General features: G+C 47.0%; 1 protein-coding gene across 1 annotated transcript in view; it reads right to left on the reverse strand.

Moving 5' to 3' along the window:
• Positions 1-17,398, reverse strand: part of ISG20L2 (interferon stimulated exonuclease gene 20 like 2) — a 59,990-nt gene that overhangs the window by 31,619 nt on the left and 10,973 nt on the right. The gene's annotated exons all lie outside the window — the stretch shown is intronic.

Here is a 17,398-nt window from a genome sequence, read left to right on the forward strand (position 1 = left end):
CTTGAGGAGGAGTCTGGCTGAGGCGTTCTGTATAGTCTGTAGTCCTTTGAGAAAATGAGAGGTTGTTCCAGCTCCGTCCATTACCACCCCCTTTTGTACCGCTTTTGGCCGCCATAAGTGTGGCAGGGTATGCTCAGACGTTACTCCCTTGCTCACTTTGCCACTGGATTCAAGCAAGCCGGGCTGAAGACGGCTGGAATGCCAGAAACCGGTCCTCGGAAGCTTGTTTCCGGTCCAGGGAAGGCATGGCTTGGCAGTTCGGGCTGGACTGTTCCCATGAGGCACAGGGTCAGACTGATTTGCATTTAGCCATGTCTGAACTGGGGTGGCAGAGTGGGCTAAAGAACGGTGATGGATTAAACCCAGATCTTTTGACTGGGTGTGAGTGTTTGATTGGTTCAGATGCCCCGTCCATTACCACCCCCTTTTGTACCGTTCCAGCGTTTAGGGCATTTCCATAATCCAGTTGGCTAGTGACGAGGACTTGGATCGCAGTTTTCCTTGTGTTGACCAGGATCCATCTGAAAATCTTACGAAGCATGCAGAGGGTGTGGAAGCAGGAGGCGGCTACTGCGTTGGCCTGGAGCTTCATGGAGTGATCTCGGTCCAGGATGATAAAGAGGTTTCGGGCGAGGTTGGTGGGGGTAGCTGAGGGTCTGAGTGCAGTGGGCCACCATGTGTCTTCGCGAAGAGGAGCACTTCCGTCTTGAACATGTTCAGCTTCAGGCAGTTGAAGGTCATCCAGTAGGCTACGCTGGTCAGGACGTTCTGGACATTGACTAAGGTGGTGTCAGTGTCCTCAGTGAGATAAAGGATGAATAGGGTGTCATCCACGTATGAGATGATGTTGAGTCAGTGAACGCGAGCGATGTCAGCCAGTGGAGTTATGTAGGCAATGAAGAGGGTGGGCTGAGTGAGGATCCGTGGGGAATCCCACAGAGGATGCTCTTGGGTGTGGAGGTGAAAGCTGGTAGATGGATTCACTGTAAGCATCCTGCGAGGAACGAGGTGAGCCACACAAGGCTGTTTCTTCTGATGCTGATGTGGTTAGAGTCTGGTGATAAGGGTGTGGTGGGATACGGTGTCGAAGGCCGCGGAGAGGTCGAGGAGGATCAAGGATGCTCTCTCACCACAGTCCAGGATGGATCTGATGTCATCGGTTGCATCTATTAAGGCAATTTCAATGCTGTGGTCGGCACGGAATCCAGACTCAGTGGCGTAGAGTAGGTTGTGCCTTTTCAGGTGGTCTGTGAGCTGGCGACTGGTGGCGTTCTCAGGACCTAGGCTGGGAAGGGGAGCAGCAAGATGGGGCAGTACCTCTTGAGCTTGTTGGGAGTCGGTAGAGGGGTTATTCAGGAGGGGTTTTACCTCGGTGCGTTTCAAAGAGTCAGGAATGTGGCTGTGGTGATGAATGAGTTGAGGATGTCAGTGAGGGCGCTGCTGATCTCTCCCTGTCCCAGGTTGAAGACGTGGTGGTGGCAGAGGTTCTGTTGATGCTCCAAAGTGGATGGAGGGCATGATCATCATGGTGATGGACGTGGTGAGTGGTTTCCATTCGGCGAGGTGGCCCTGGCAGTTGTTGGTGTGTGTCAGGAGGTGGCGGAGGTCAGTTGGCTGCAGGTTGAAGATGCTGTAGTTTTCTGCTATCTGGTTGAGGAAGTAGTCCACAAGGGAGTCGCAGAGGGATTGTGAGAGTCACTCGTGGTTTTGGTGGCTCATGGTCAAGGGAATTCTCTAATGATGCTCAAGAGTTCTTTTGTGCGATTGGCACTGGCTTCGATGCAGGTAGTTAGGGTATCCTTTTTGGTTTGCTTGAGGCAGTGGAGGTTTTTGCCAAGGGCCGACTTGAAGGTGTAGAGGCCTGAGGAGTTCTTACTGGAGCGTCACCATCTCTCCAGTCGCTTACAATCACATGTGAAGGTGTGAGGTGAATCAGCTGGTATGTTTGGTGGGGTTCTAGGTGATGGTCATCTCCATGGGTGTGATGGTGTCGGCCCAGCTGGAGATCCAGTCGGAGAAGTTTTGGACGGCTAGCTCCAAGTTGCTGATGGCAGGGGGGGGGGGCAGGATGTCTGATGGTGATGAGGCCGGTCTCGGAGAATTTGTTCCATCTGCGACGGGAGTGGGTCATGAGCCTGTGATGGAGAAGTGGACGATGCTGTGGTCTGTCCAGGTTAAGTCGGTGGCGTGGCTGAATTTAATTGTGTCACTGGGCGTGAAGACTGGGTCCAAGGTGTGACCTGCTCGGTGTGTAGGGCTGTTGACCAGTTGTGAGAGTCCATGGGCTGCTCAAGCTTTCCAGGAGGTTGCGGAGTTGGTGTCTTTGGTGTCGTCGAGGTGGAAGTTTAGGTCACTGAGGAAGATGTAGTGCATAAAGTCGATTACCATGGGAGCGATGAGTTCATTCAGAGATGGCGTTGCAGAACGGGGGGGGGGGGGTGATAATGGAACAGTGGTCTGTAGGCGAGGGTTTCTCCAATGGTAGTGTTCACGTCGATTCGGATTTGGAAGTCGACGTGTTCCATGATTGGGGAGATGTTGTCTTCGGCAGTGGTGCATTGGAGGGTGGTGATGCCACCTCTATGTTTGTTGGCTCAGTCGCTGTGTATCCTCTTGTAGCGGTGGGGTGTTGCAGTCGCAGGGGAGTTGGGGTCGCGCTCGGTGCGGAGGACGGTGTGAGCCAGGTCTCTGTGATAAACATCACGTCGGGGCTGGCGGTGGTGAAGGGGTCCCATATTTTGGTGGCTTGCTTGCATAGGGATTGGGCGTTGAGCAGCTTGCACGAGAACTGTTCAGAAAGGTTGGGGGTCGGCTGACAGGCGTGGCGAGGGAGTCAGTGTTGCGGGTGAACTGGCAGCAGTGGCAAGCAAAGGGTCCTTCCGTGCATCGGGGAGGTGATGCAACAGTTGATGTTGCAGTCTCTGAGGTCTAGGAGCTCGGATGTGGAGTAGCAATCAATGGCAGGAGGGTCAGGAATCCTGGCGCTTGCCACAGCGGCTGGGCACAGGCGGAATTGACTTTGGTGTGCCGGATTGGAGCCGCGCAGGGGCTTCCCCAAGTAGTCCGAGGAGGTGGAAGTGTCTGGATGGGATGCGGGAGGGCAGGAAAGACAACAGATGCAACCAAGTGAAATAAACAAGTAAACTACAAATTTCAAAGTAGGCAGAGGTAAAATACAAGTGCAACAGTGGCAGCAGGGAGTAGGAAAAACAGCAACGGTGGCACCCAGGTGAAACTGACAAAGTAGAATAAACTACAATATTACAGTGGGCAGAGATAAAACAAATACAGCAACTGCCAATAACTGACCCTCTGGGGCTGGGGGCTAGGGCAGAGGAGAAGTCCTCTGTCACTGCTCTATTGCAGCAGTCAGGGGGGACCAGCTCACAAGAGCAGGGACAAGGGAGATGGACACTTGGAGTGGAGGCAGAAAAACAAAATCACCTTTGAAGATGATCGATAATGAAGTTACCACACTGAGTTCCTGTGTTTCGTTCTTCATCCTTGAGTATCCCTCTGTAGAGCTAAGCTTGGGGCTGGGGGCCCTCTGGAGTTTTCTTCTGTTTATTACTCTTTGATGAAATACATTTGCATGGGATTCTTTTGTTGAGTATTGTGGGTTCACTCTTGCGGCGACGCTGCGGGGGAGTGCTGCATGCCTCTCACCCATAAGGATGAGAGTTGCAGAGAGATACTTTGCTATTTCAAACAAAGTCACAATAAAAGAGTTTCAGATCGATTTGTAGGCAGGGCTGGAGTTAATTTTCCAGATGAAAAAGGTACTGTAACCTCTCCAATAACTGGTCAGTGTAAAGAAATGACTTTCTACAAGGGAAGAGGGGGCAGGAGGGGGGGGGTGCATATGGGTTTTTCGTGTACATATACTAAATTATGTATAAGTGCATAATGTCTATTTATTTTAGAAGAGCAGTTGCATCTCACTTCATTAAATTGGAAAACACATTTTTGTCTCCTTAACTTTGCCATCCTCTGAGCAAGTTGAAGCAGAATTGAAGTAAGCTGCCTTCACAACAAAGTTGTGGCCTGTCAGCTCACTTTGTTTGCCTGATATGGTCTGCCCTTACTGTCCTCTTTCACTTTTTCCCTTCATGTATGGCACAGGACTGCGCCTTACAGTAACCTTTATGTCTTTGGTTACCTCTTTTATTCATACATTAAGACAAACTATTACTTGAATAAACATTCCCTGCCTGGCTGGACAAGGGATTTTTTGTACTATATAGTAGCCCATTGTGGTCTATATACTATTTTGCTAAAATTATTCTGTTTATGCTAGGGACCACTTGTTTTCCTTGAAATACGTGATACCCATGGTCCCAGGCCATTTATTGGGTTCCCCTTGTTCTCTTAAAAAAGCCTTCACAACAAACGTCACTGTTAAGCGTGCTAAATTTGGTCCAGATTGGGTAAAGTGTCAACGTTATAACGAGGATATGGGGAATCCCCAAAGCATGTCACTTTTCCAAGTAACAGGAAAGTGTTGAATGAAAGCACACAGTTTTGAAAGCATGTGTTGCTTGGCGGTTCCAGTGCGTTTTCTTCGGCAGGTTAATTTTCCTTAGGTTAAATAATTAGCGCATCTCACAGCTACCTTTTCAACTTGTAGTGTGCACAAGAGCAGGTGGGCGACCATTCTCAACAAGGATTGGCACATGGCCAGTTGTTTACCAGCATATGTAGCATTTTTAGGTCAGGGCCATATAAAAGTTTGGGGTGGGGGGAAATCTGCAAAACAGGGTAATGTTCCACCCACTGAAAGGTACGCTTACACAAACAAATGGCTTCAAACGTATTTTGAGAACTCCATAAACTATTTCTAAGTAATTATTAAAGTGAACAAAAGCAGAAGTGCCACGTTAAAAGATAATACAGAACATCTTACACAAATCTTATTCAAAGAACAGCTTCTGGCCTGGTCACAATATGAAAACATGAACAAATGAATGGTATTTTTCTGAGAAAGGTGTCAAGACTAGTCTCAACTAAGATCGAAGAGCCCCCAAAAAATTCCTATTTACAGTGTGATGCAAGGCGAGTGGCTTTTGCTCCACTGCAAAAAATGTTTTCTTTTAAATAAAAACAGAGCTAGCAGTTAATATGGATAGGCATGTTTGCTGGATCAGTTCCTGCATCAGCGCTCTGGTATTTGAGTGCAGGAAGGGATAAAGTGGGATGTTAAAGACTGTAAACTGTATGGCATTAAATATATACAAAAGCTATAAAAATAATTTAAAAATACAAAGCACATTTTAAATAGCAAGGTTCAAAGAAATGTGATTATTATCCTTTGGAGAGAAAAAAGTTACTTTTCCCCAAATATATGGCATAATTGACAACTGTCTAGAAACCCCTCAACTCCAATGTGTTTTGCAACTTTCCACCCACATTACATTCCAGTGAGCAAATTCAATTTTAACATCGAATGGAAAAGACTTTGTAACAGGTGCTCCAAAGTGAATAATCAGAGGAATCTCTGGACCTTTCAACTCCTACTTTTCATCCAGTTACAGAGAGCACAAAGAAAAAATGTACTTTTATTTTCCTTTCTCTGCTGCCCCATTTCATTCCTGACCCACTTTCAAGGCATAAAACCATTACCCATGCTATTAGGTATTCATTTAAAATCTAAAGAAAAAAGATGTAGATGTTTGCCAGCACTACAGCATTACACGGAAGGGTGAAAGTAAGATGTACTAATTAGCTCCATCGGTTAAACAAGGTGTCCTGTTGTACTAAAGAAAGATGTATGCATACAATTCTATGGTAGGACCGGCGGTGAGGTTTACGATATCTTCTTCGCTTTATTCTCCGGCCTTGGTTTAGAATATAGGTGCTCCAATAAAAATAGGGCACTGAATAGTGACATCATTCAATAAATTGCGCATGTGCTACTTACAATATATGCAGTATAGGGGCTGATATTCCATCCAATTTAAACACGACTCAAGATTAGCACACAATGTGTATGTACATTATTCTCATCAATATCAGTCCACTAGAAGTGTCACTGACATTTCAATCAATTCAATGAAAACAGGGTCATCAACAGGACCAACGAGGTGCAACCAATAAGGAAATGAGCCAAAGTAAAGTGAAATTTAAAAATTACTTAATATAAGCAAGCGCGTTACTCCATATTTAAGATGCAAACGTACCGAAAGCACAATGGCTGGGTTTCTAACTGAACAGATACCAGAAGGGGAGTAAAAAAAAAATAACCATTGAAAGAAACACAAAATAAGAACATCTCCAAAATGACCAGAATCTTTTTTGCCAATAACTGTACACAGACTAAGGGGCCGATTAGGATGGCGGTCGGACTTTGCCCGCCCGCCATCCCTGTGGAAAACGGGACCGTCCGCCATGTGGGCGGCGGTCCCGCCATGCCAATTATGATGCGCCTGCCACACTGGCGGGCACATCATGCATTTTTAACATTGCGGCGGACGGTGCTGAAAGCACCGCCCGCCGCAATGTCAAAAATGCAGGCATTTGCATACGCACAGCGGCAGGCACCGTGCGGGGCCTGCCGCTTTGTGTATGCAAATGCAGGGTGATACCCCCTCCCCCCATGTCCACCCCCTCCCCCCATGTCCAACCCCCTCCCCCCATGTCCACCCCCCCCCCCCATGTCCACCCCCCCCCCCATGTCCACCCCCCTCTCGCCTTCACCATGGGGGCCCGCAGGGGGCCCCCAAAGTAAAGACCGCATCTGCATGAGGCCATCCTAATATGGCTGGCGGTGCCTTTTCCACGCCGGCCGCAAGGCGACCGGGGCTGAAAAGCGGCAGACCGAAACCCCGTCCGCCGCGGTCCCTCCCGCCATTGTTATATGGCGGGGGGGAAATAGGTGGCGGACGGACACGGATGGCGGACGGAACGCCACCGCCTGCATGGCGGTGGCGATCCGTCCGCCATCCTAATCGGCACCTAAGTTTGTTGTCACAGGGCTTTGTCCCCATTCTACATTCCCAATTGATGTCTACTGAAATACTTACGTTTGAAAAGATGTTTATGCGCGATTTAAACTCCCTAAACAAATAAAACAAATACAAGCACTGGAATATCACTAAACCCTAGGGTCTAGCCCTCTGCACACAACGGAAGCCTGTGGAAAAGGGTGAAGGATTGTGATCTAGAACATTCATGATTATCGTAATGATATCTTGAACCAATTGAGACTTACTATCACAAGGTTAACCCCGACCCCAGTAATGATACCAAATCCCCGATTAAAGACCTTACGCAAAGGGGCATAGAACAAGGCTCCTGAGCAGTAATGAGTACACATCCTAAAACATAGTTTCCCTGGATCCCAATGTTTTACACCCTGCCAAAGATTCATAAATGACTTGCCAAGCCACCAGGTCGGCCCATTGAATCTGGGTGTGGGTCTGCACTGGAGCCTGTGTGTCAGTAAATCGATTTCTTCCTAACACAATGAGTACCTAAAAGAAGGGCATACTTTAGAAATAGTATGCATTTTATTCAACTGATCAAGAACACGAAATCTGATTGCACCAATGAGCTTCTAGTGACTACGGACATTCAGTCCCTAGATTTTGTTTTATCCCCCCACATCGCCTATGTTAAATCACACCTAGACTCCCCCACACAGACCAAACTACAGATACGACTCCCTCCCAGCAAGAGAGGATCTGGTCTTGCTCAAACAGAATCTAGAATCTGACTCTGCCCTCCCTGTGCCTAAAGCAACAGAAACTAACAGAGGACTGCCGTAGCTATCTCCTCTACTCTGGCGGCCATTTTGGAGTGGTCTGACCCCATCTCTCCTCTCTCCTAATCTCAAGTACTGAGTGTCTACCGTTTATTGTAGTATTATACCTCTACATGTACTTAATGCACTGACGGATACCTCATATATTTCTGGCTGTTCACGGGGGCATCTCTGACCCCTGCTGCTTTTCTTTTGCACATTTATTATGTATATATACTTTGACCTGGTATATCATTAATATTATACCCCTTTATGTATATTACACCCCTCGCACTTTCAATATAGTATTGCACCGTTAACTACCTCATATTACTAAAAACTACATATCTCTTCACTCTGTATACCTGTATCTTGTTCTAGTGTATCACTAATATTACACCCTAGACTATACACTGCTATAAGCTGTACCCTTCTTCCTCTATCTCAGTACTGCACCAACTGCTACCTCATACTTTTATTATTATTATTACTATGCTACCTCATACCTGTATTATTACTACTGGTATTTTTATGCCTATTCTACGTCAATCTCCCTTCACATATTTCTGTCTCCATCCTTTGCGGTAAGGTGAACCCATTCCACGCCTCTCCTTGGACTGCACCAATTACCACTTCCTACATCCTGTTTTCGTTGTATTTTGAGTCCGATTGTGATTGTTGTATTTAGATTTTGACTCTGACCATGTTTACAATGACTGCTGAGTCTGATTATGATTATTGTATTTAGATACAGTGATTTAGATTTAGATACATACTACCTCATATCTCTTTTGGACGCTACCTCATATCTCTTTTGGATGCTCACTAGTGTCACTTATGACGCCCTAGCTCCTACACCCAACATTACAGCCTCTAAAATGGAGCGCAGCGGCAAGCACACTTTTAGAATTAACTACCCTTCCACCCTCACCAAAAAAGCCACTAAACGTTTTAAACATAACTTCATGAGGTCGCACCCTGAAACACCCTTTGCCGACACCTATTTCTCACCGGGCAATGGAGCCCTGAATACCGATATCATCTCCTACACCTCACGCAGAGCCCAATGGAGAAAAGCGTTCCTAACCCTACTCACCGTCTCCTCCACCAGGAAAACAACTCATGGCCTAACTCTCTCTATCACACCTTCCCACCTCTTCCCTGGCAGGACTTCCATTACTATCTACAACAACGGGATTGTCCTAATTCAATCCACGGACAAGAACCTGGAACTACTAGACAACCTGTTCCCCAAGTTCAAAGAGCACCTCTCCAATATGCGGACCCCCACCCAGATCTCCACCAACACTATCACCCATGACGTCGCAGCCCCCACCTACAACACCTCTACCCCCAGCACCCCAGTAAATGGCCCTCCTGCTGTTAACACCCCACACTCCCCAAGGACAGACACCCCCAGCACCCCAGTAAATGGCCCACTTGCCGTCAACGCCCCACATTCCCCAAGGACAGACACAAATGTTGCCACCTCTTATACTAACTGCCCCTCTAACATGACCCCTTTTACCCCCACTCACATCCCCCCTATCCCTCTCCTCCCTGACATAACAACCCCCACCCGCAACACGTCACCTGAACACACCACCGCTCGGAGTTTATCCACCCCCCCCTCCCATCCCCCCCACGACAGACGCCTCTCCCCCCCAGCTCCCTCCCCACTCTCACCCACGACACTCCCACACCTGACAGAACAACCCTCACCCACATCACGCCACCGTATGACAACATCACCACTCGGAGTCTACCCACCCCCCCCTCCCATACCCCCCACGGCGGACACCTTTCCCCCCCCTGCTCCCTCCCCACTCCCACCCACGACACTCACACCCTCCCAACAACACACACAGAACATACCACCTCCCCTACCTTAGCATCCCCCTCTCTCCGACCTCCTATTCTCAGCCCTCACTACCCTCCGGTCTCCCCCACTGTCTTCAGCCTTCACTCACTCTTCCACTCGCCGGCGCCGTCTCCCACTGACGGCACTACCTATGCCTCCCACCCACCGCCTTCACCGCCTACTTCACCCACACCCCCGCCCACAAACACGCCCACTCTTTGAATGCCATCTCACCCATTTGCAACGCAGAACATCCCAACATCGCTAGTATATCCCCCCCATCGATCCCCTGCCCGCTTTCCAGCTCACTACACAACCATTCACCAATGGCTCTCACCACCTACGCCATCCCCAATGCACCCCCTGACCTGACTTTACCCACCCTCCAACAAGTGAAAGAGGATATTCTACAAATCAAAAAAGATGTCCACGCAATCAAAGACCTTCTCTCATCACAGCCCAGTCCACCTCCCATCTTCCCTCTACCCTACAAAGGACGCACCCGCCCTACATACCCTCGCCTCAAACGACATCCATGCTGGCCGACTATCCCCGTTCGCAACAACTCCCACCGCCCCCGCCGTGTCCCCAACCCATTGTCGGACCGCGACCTATGCTCTCTCCTAAGCTCTTACGGCCCAGGTCCGGTAAAACACATATCCAGCACGCACATCCCCATACCCACAATTCTCACAAACCCTCTGAGGCTCCCAACACTCAACAACAGAGGTTCCGTCCCTAACAACCTCAGAAAAGTTCCCCTCACTCTAGAAAGCTCGACCACCCTTCTCTCCCCCAAACTCAAATGCATCCTACTCAACTGCAGATCGGCCCAGAGACACTCCTCCGACATCGCTGATCTTGTCTCAGCTAGGGATCTGGACCTAGCCATTCTAACAGAAACTTGGCTCACTGAAGCCTCTACCCCGATTATGGACATACTAGTCCCCCCCCAACTATCACATCATTAGGCTAGACAGGTCTTCAGACAAGACGGGCGGGGGAATTGCATGCATTTTTAGAAGCAACCTCTCCGTTACTAAAATCCCCTCCCCCTCCCTCTCCTCCTGTGAACTCCTCTGCCTCGACGTCACCAGCGAGGGCAAACAAGTTTGTGCTTTACATCTCATCTATCACCCGCCTGGTGACAATCTCATATTCACCCAACAACTCATGGACATGATCACTTCCAATGCCGGTCGGCAGACCACCCAAGTCTACCTGGGTGACTTCAATCTCCACTGGAACGATCAGAAAGACACAGTGGTGAACAGTCTCAAAACTTTCCTTAATGCGCTTGACCTCACCCAAATATGCGATAGACCAACACACGACAAAGGCGCGATACTTGATCTCATCATTGCCAAAGAGAATTCTACACAACTGGAGACGATTCTACCCTGCGACTGGTCAGATCACCACATTATCACCTTCTTTATCAATGAAAAAGTTAAACCTAACCCGGCTCAACCAATCAAAGCCAAAACATGGAAAAGGGACATGAAGAATCTCAACCCCTCTACCCTGCCTCCCCACATCGGCAATCTCCTCCTTCCCCCTTCAGGTGCCTCGGATGTTCAATCACTGACTGACCACTACCTTGAATCTATGAATACATTAGTCAATGAAGTCGCCCCACTGCAACTGAAGAGAGTCTCCACCAAAACTTCTAACCCCTGGTATGACGACAGACTCAATGACGACAGGCGTTCGATGCGAATGGCAGAGCGCACCTGGAGAGCGGACCCTTCAGCATTGCACCTCAAAAGGCTTAAAAACAAGAGAAATGCCTACTTCAGGAAAATAAAGCGCACAAAGTTGGACTTCTTCAGCCGCCAGTTGGACCAAGCAAAAAACAGGCCAAGAAACTGTTCGAACTAATCAAGACCCAAACAAAGGCACAACCCTTACAATCAAATAGCACAACAAGTGACACCCCACACTGTGAAGACTTCTCTGCTTTCTTTAAGCTAAAGACTGACAACATAAGAAATGACCTCATCGTGGATGTAGGCTGATTCCCCAACCACACCAGAATGGCTAACACTCAACCTAAAAACATGGCATCTTGGCTGTACTTCGATACCTACTCGGAAGAAACAATACACAAACTGCTCTGCACCCTGAAGCCCTCTAATCACCTCACAGACCCTCTACCTGCTAATGCTGTAAAAGACTTCATCCCCTTGCTCCTCCCTCTCTGGACCAAAATAATCAACTGCTCCCTGCAACAAGGCCTCATTCCAGACGCCCTCAAGGTGGGGCAAGTCACGCCTATACTCAAGAAACCTACAGCCGATCCGTCTGACCTAAACAATTACCGGCCCATCACCAATATCCCCACCCTGGCCAAACTGCTGGAGAAATGTGTCCAACTCCAACTAACAAGACACATTGACCAATTTGACCTCCTCAACTCTCATCAATCAGGCTTCCGAGCGAAACATAGCACGGAAACAGCTATGACACACATAATTGATGACGCCCTCCAAATTCTTGATCGCAATGAGTCCTGCCTCCTCATCCTTCTTGACCTCTCATCAGCATTTGACACGGTCAAACATGAGAACTTGCTGGAGCTGCTAAGCACTAGAATGGGTCTATCGGGAACAGTTCTCAAATGGTTTTCGTCCTTCCTTCACAACCGGTCTCAGAAGTTCAAGATCGACAATGTGCTATCTGCACCTGTGCCTGCAGATCTAGGTGTTCCACAAGGATCCTCCCTCTCCCCCACATTGTTCAACCTCGTCATGGAACCGCTCGCCACCTTGCTCCAAGCTTCTAATGTCCAATTCCATATGTACGCCGACGACACACAACTGTACCTAAAGCTTCAATCCCCGGAAGATATCAAACATCTGAATTCCACGCTTATTAACACTCAATCTTGGCTAGCCGATAATCACCTCAAACTAAATGCTCTGAAAACTGAGTTCCTTCTCATCTCACCCCCGGCGAAAATTTCCACCACCCAAACATTGCTCAACAACCTAACAGCACTCAATGTCCAACCCACCATCGTGGACTCAGCGAAATCCCTGGGCATCACACTGGACGCCAAGCTCAACATGCAGCAGCACGTCAGCAAAGCCAATTTCCAAATCAACACACTGAGGAAAATCAAACCCTTCCTCCCTGCTGAAGACTTCCAAACTGCTGTACAAGCGTTAGTCATCCCTCGAATAGACTACGGAATTGTGGCCCTCAGCGGACTCCCGCTATCCACAACAGCACCCTTAAGAGCCTCCCTGAACGCTGCCGCAAGACTCATCACTGGCTCAAGAAAACATTTGCATATTTCCCCAGACTTAAAGTCCCTAAAATGGTTGCCTTTTGAAGCCAGAATACAACAAAAAATTGCAGTTATGACACAAGCGTCCGTGCACCACAATGCACCCAACTACCTCGCTCAAAAGTTGTCTATATCAGGAGGTTCGAGATCCAATAGAAGCTCCAAAAATCTACTCCTGAAACCCCGTAGATTCCGGAAAGAGAAAACCTACAAGCGCTCCTTCTCAGGAATGGCACCCAGGATCTGGAATGCGCTCCCTCCTGAAACAAGGCGTATCTCCTCCACTGCACTCTTCAAGAAAGAGGTGAAAACCATCCTTCTGGCCAAGATCTCCTGAACCTTATAGGTGTTGGATCAGAGACTCTGCATTGCCTTGTGTCAATGCTCACCTTGTCCTTTGGCACTATACCTCTACTTGATGACTATACTAAAACACTGGTATAAGCCTTCCACACACCCAAGTTGTACCTGAACACCTCTGTAGTGGGATCAATGACTTGTGCCGTCTCATATTACTTGTTTACCTGACTGTATATTGATATGTTTTATGTATGTTATTATGATCCTTTCATGTTAGTGACTACTACATTGCTCCCACTACCTCTGTTCATTCCTACTGCCCCTACCTTGTCATTGTGAAGCGCTCTGATATCTGTAAAGATCTTGTTCGCGCTATATAAAACTTTGAATAAATAAATAAATATAGATCAACATTCCACAGAATGAAGCTCTTAAAGTAATTGAAAACATATACTGGACAAATGGGAACAGTCTGTCCAGGTATCCACTGGGCTCATACTTGCTATGACTGACATAGCCCTTAGTAAGAACTACTTCCAATTTGACAATCATTTCTATTTCCAGACCAAAAGTGTAGCGATGGGGGCAGGCTTTGTTCCAGATCTGGCTAATCTGTTCATGGCCCACTATGAAGAAAGTCATGTATTTCACACTAGCAACCCCTTTCATAATTTCGCCCATTGGGTTTGATATATTGATGTATTTTTACTTTGGCACAGCATTGACAACAGATTGCGAGAATGTCATGAGTGGCTCAACACACTATCACCTGACATTCAGTTTACCCTCAATTCTGACTCCAACCCATAGGTCTAGGAAAGGAATGGCATTTAAGTCGAGTTGGGAAGGGTATGCAATTCCCTTTCCAGGAAACGTGGCGAAAGGGATTCTCTCCTACAATATCAAAGTCGTCATTCTCAAAGCCTCAGAGATAACCTGCCCTTTGGGCAGTTTGAGAATCCGCTGGAACCGCACCAAAAGATAGGGCTAACTTTGTAGAGCCTGACATACTTAGAAATAAGCTGATGGAAAGGGGTTACCCCAAACGATTGGTCAAACAGACTCGTAAGTGGGCCTGGTACAGTCCTCAAGAGAAATTATTTGAACCTCACTGCAGAAAAACAGAGATCATATTAACTGTGTGAATACATAAAAAATGCCAGCATTGGGTGAAGGGGATCATTTTGAAACATTGGGATATGATAAAAAAAAGATCCGTTTTCCACGACGGAAAAATCACTAACATCCTTCAAATGAGGAACTAATTTGAGGGATTCGCTAGGATGGCTGCACTCCTTAATCCTTCCAAAGTGACTCAAGAGCCTCTTATTTTGCAATGGGGCTTTCCATCACTTATAGGTCTCTACAAATGTGGGACTTGTTTGGCCTACAAATACTGTGTCAATACCAAGGTCTTTCCACACCAGAATGCTAAATTTCAGCTAAACAATTTTAAGAATTGCGAGTCACAGGATGTTATTTATACAATATGTTGTTCGTGTGATATAATCTATATTGGTCATATGACACAGAAAATCAAAAGTCTGATATTACAACATAAAAGCAGAATCCATTGTTCAGCTATGGGAGCTCCATTGGTTGAATACTTTCGCTAACAGCAAGATACATCGGAAGAGCTCAGGTGGCAAGTCACCGAACAAGTGAAACTAAGCCCCAAACAGGGAACAAAATGAACCTGTTGGCTTGCAAGAAACTACAATGAATTGATAGAGTGAACTCTATCACAAGCGGAATTAACACTGAGAAGGACTGGAAACAAGCTGTTTTTTTCTGACATTCTTCGATCCCTATGGGAGTGTGCAGCTCTCTCGATTGATTCTCACAATGCACTATATGTCAATATATATTATGGCCATAATTATTCATTCCTTCCAAGATGTTATAGAAATGTTGTCTATTGACTGAAATATGTGCCATCTCTTGGTCCGTTTTTCTCCATTTGGTGGTTTTCAATGGAGATGTGATAGAGGATCCCACTGCCAGTCATATTTATTACTCATTTATTTTGATCAGTATGCCTTTATAAATTTGGTAATCATTCAGTTTTGATTACCGCCATTTGGGTATGTTTTCACCAAGTCTTTTTACCAAGTTTGTTATCATGTTAAACTTTCTTCTAGGTCTATGGTAGTTTTGTAACTGTATCAAACTACTGGTTAATATTTACTCAATATCCACAAGCTAAATAGTCACCTTGAACTTATTCTTGGGAGTAATCTCCATGAATACCATGAACCTGAATTTTTAGTCCCTGTAATCCGTTCTCCCAATCTGAGAAGTGTGCATTCATCCCCTTCGCCTATTTCTACAATGCATGCGCTGCTAGACCAGTACTTGCAAACCTTTTCCCCTTTTCTATCCCTCCGCTATCCTTCTTAATCCAAATAACTGATAAATATCCACCACTCAAATTACTTTCATATTTAACTATACTAATTCACCACTAATCCTTTATGGGTTCCAGAGTAGCGTGCTACTCGCCGGGAAAAAACTTTGACGCCTCTTTAGGGGTAGTAAGCGCTACATAAATGCAATTACAATACAATACTTAAATTGACAACAATGGGCCACGGGGCCCTGCAAGTCCTTTTGAATGCAACTGAATGGCAGAATGAAACCATGTTTTGTCTTCTTTATGTATAATGGCTTTTCAGGCAGTTAATATGCACCTCTTATTTTACCTCACAGATAATTACAGGCGCTTTCTTCACCGATCCTTTGATGAAGTGTTTTGCAATCGATTAGATCAGGGAGTACTCGCATATTATTGTCATTGTTACCACCATTTATAGTTACCACCACATTCATATTGCAGTGGCCTATAGCAGTGGCTCTACTCAACCGAGGAGCATTTCAAAAGATTTTTGCAATTAATTACTTTGAACTTCTGGTAATAGTCTTATACAGAAATTCTTTCATAGAATATTTTGTTATATTACACTTCTGGTATCTTCCCAGTTCCCAACCCAGCCAGTCATTGTGCTTTTGGTATGTTTGTGTATTAAATTTTGAGAGACACTTGCTCATACCAAGTAATGTTTAACTGGAATTATTTCAATTTGCTTTGTTATGTTATGTTATGTTAACAGGGTGCTTGTATAGCGCACGGCTACTCCGAGGAGTGTCCCGGCGCTGGAGGATCCTCCCAAGTCGAGGAGGGGAGCAGATGGAGAAAGAAAAACAGACCCAATGAGTCCAGAGAGACAGAGCAGGGGAGGAACAGACTTATTGCTGAAACAACCAGGTTTTCAAGTCCTTCCTGAAAGTCAGGAGATTGGAGCAGGACCCGAGCGCAAGAGGAAGATCGTTCCACAGTTGGGGCGCCAGATGTTTGAAGGCGCGGCCGCCGATGCGAGCTCGATGTATCCTAGGGGTGACTGCCCTAGCTTGTGACGAAGAGCGAAGGGATCTGGATGGAAGGTAAAAAGTAATCCACTTTCGAAGATACCGGGCACCCAGACCATGCAGAGCTTTAAAGGCGATGGTCAGGGCCTTGAAAGCGATCCGCTTCTTAACCGGCAGCCAATGGAGGGTTCTAAGGAGCTCCGACGCCCTGGCCCTTCTGTTAAGGCCGAAAATGGCTCGGGCTGCCGAGTTCTGAACTACCTGTAGACGAGATGTAAGATAGTCCGGAAGGCCAAGGTATAGAATGTTGGCGTAGTCCAGGCGTGAGCCAATCAGGGCCTGCACTGTGGTCCTTCTGTGATCGATGGATAGGAGGGGCAGGAACTTTCTCAGCATTTTTAAAATCGCGAAGCATTTACCGGCCAGGCCCGACACTTGTCCCCTAAGAGAGAGGCAGTTGTCGACCTGGATTCCCAGATTTTTCGCCGATCCAGAGTCATTGTCAGGTGGGAACATGGCAGCCAGCCACCACTCCTTCCACCTGGGATCGGCCGGGCAGCCGAAAAAGAGGACCTCCGACTTTTCGGAATTGCACTTGAGGCAGTGTCGGTTGAACCAGTCAAACACCGCCCCAAGGCAATCCCGTATAGATGGTCCGTCAAAGTCGTGGTCCTTGTCACAGGTGAACAGGAGCTTTGGCTAATTCACTTATAGGTTGCCACCACGTTTGTCCTGATGACCATGTATTAATTGAATTGGGGATGAAAAGCTGCCAACACTACTAGTGGACTGATATTGATAATAATAATAATATACACATTGTAGTCTAATCTCGAGTCTT

The sequence above is a fragment of the Lissotriton helveticus genome, chromosome 12 (assembly GCF_964261635.1).
Source record: "Lissotriton helveticus chromosome 12, aLisHel1.1, whole genome shotgun sequence".
NCBI classification, from domain to species: Eukaryota; Metazoa; Chordata; class Amphibia; order Caudata; family Salamandridae; genus Lissotriton; species Lissotriton helveticus.